Source organism: Chelonoidis abingdonii, chromosome 2, assembly GCF_003597395.2.
Source record: "Chelonoidis abingdonii isolate Lonesome George chromosome 2, CheloAbing_2.0, whole genome shotgun sequence".
Taxonomy (NCBI): domain Eukaryota; kingdom Metazoa; phylum Chordata; order Testudines; family Testudinidae; genus Chelonoidis; species Chelonoidis abingdonii.
The window spans coordinates 174,727,356-174,729,664 of NC_133770.1; positions in this window are offsets into that span (position 1 = coordinate 174,727,356).

A 2,309-nucleotide genomic window follows, 5' to 3' on the forward strand; every position below is an offset into this window, starting at 1 on the left:
TTGGAAAAATCAAGGCGGGTCAGTCATCAGCAAGGTATGCAAAGCAGTAATGTGTCCTGCTGCTCAGATTAATCAGGCTAGGCAATGTGCAGGAAATAATTGTAATGGAACGTTAATCTGCATTACACTGTTCATCCATGATGTGGCAGTGTGTGTAAAATACCTTTTTTAAATGAACCTCAGCCATAGCTGGCAGAGCATCAAAGGATCTTATGAACAACACACCTGGTGTGTATAAGCAAGTGCTGTGACTGGTTCATATATAGTACAGAAGAACATGACAATAATCAATGGATTCAGTGAGCTGGACTTCCCAAACTGTGCTGGGGCAATAGCACAATGGGATCCCGATCTATTGGGTTTCTATGCACTATGGTAATAAAGAATGTCCCCATTCGGTGTACTCCTCCATCCCCAGGCTCGGGAGTACTTCCTGATGGTTATGTTGGCCTTTTTGTATATCGCTGTGGTTGCATACCTGACAAATACTGTGTGCTCTGGAAAAGTCTACACTACATGCATTTTTAGAAATGCTCTATTTCTTCCCAAGCTGAAAGCACTCTCCCCCTCCTTTTAGTTGACATGCTTAGAAACCCCATCATGGTTCTTGGTGATAATACCTAGCCTTTATTTCCCTGGCTCACACACTGGTACACCTTTCCATGCTTCCGGGCTGCTTAAGTACAGCCTGGAGCAATTGCAGAAAGACCATGCAGTGTTCTTTTGGGAGACTAGAAGGCAGGTGGAATGTTCCGTGAGATCACAACCTCAGTGAGGAAAACCTTCCTTGCTATATAATATCTGTGAGACCAAGAGCGAGCCCCTAGTTTTAGGATGGATGTGTGAGGTGGACAGGCTCTCTGCTCTATTCAAACAGCCTGAAAGTGATGGCCCCAGAGGTACCATCAGATGATCATGGGAACATCTTATCATGGTGGGCTGGCCTAAGCATCTTTGACTGTGTCAAAGCTTAAATATTACTTGCTGAAATAATTGAGAAAGGGTGCCCACGCACTGGAAAATTGTGCTTAAAAATTAACAAGCTGTTCTGCCAGAAGCCCATGGCACTATAAATGCATTTTGGTGATTGTGCCTAGTGGTGTTTGTTTGGCTCTGTTGTCCCCAGCCATGCTGCACCATGACTTTTAACATTCAACATGTTTCCCTTCTGTGCCAGCTGTAATCCATGCACATGCTGTGTACATGCTGCCTTTTCAAAGTGAATACAATGCCTCCAGCTCAGTGATTCCAATACTACAGCAACTGTAGAAGGAAATGTATATTGTGTGATCCTGAATTTGTAAACTGAAGTGTAACATGTTTCTATTCATGATTTATGGTGTCTTGCCAAGCTGCCTGTAATGCCTTAAATGCTATTAAACAACCATGTAAGCATGTATGTGTGTTCCCCTATGATGTCAACTACATTAAATCATTTATTAGTGTTGCCTCAGTTGAGTTGCTATGCACTTGCTTAGTGCTAATATTGATGTAGTTAGGGCCTTTGCAATTAAAAAAAAAAAAGCTATTTACAATTTTTTTTCTGCACAGACAACAGGATGGGGGAAAGGAGGGTTTTAGTATAAGGTGGGTATGAGATCTGAGTTCATGCTTGCCTCCTAATGTCAACAGAGGAGAGGGACAGGTTGGTGTGGGTGTGTGATGTAAGAATACGCACAAGTATTTTCAGACCTATTGGGGAGAAAGAGGATAGTGGTAGATGCCACCTCTCCCACAGCAAAGCCAACATACAAAAATATATTTGCCAAGACTTTAGGCAGATCAGCCTAAGCAGGGTTTATTTAAGGAGCATTAATGATCACTTCTACCTACCAAAGTCTCTCTCCTCCAGGGATAACATGCGAACATGAGACATTCACAATGAGAGGTAGGGGTCCAGCTGCATCCCATGTCAAACACTTCCTCCTCATGCACCTCTCTGGGGAGAAGAGTGCCTTCCTCCCCTTCAGATGTGAAGTGTACACAATAATTACAGAGATAGTGGTAGGGTCCCTGCTGCATTTAACATTGAACTTAATATAAAAGATGCAGGAAACCCTTGAACTCCTCATTCTCCTTCACCTTTTGGTGCCCTTGCGTCAGTTCCGTTCATGCTATCTTAGGCCTCCTTGCTAGAGTATCAGGGTTCTGCCATCTCCTTCTGTCATAAACAGATAGTAGGAGTTAATAGAACAGAAGTACTTTATATCTCTTTTGACTGTAAAGGGTTAACAAGTTCAGTAAGCCTGATTGTCACCTGACTAGAGGACCAATCAGGGGACAGGATACTTTCAAATCTTGAGGGAGGG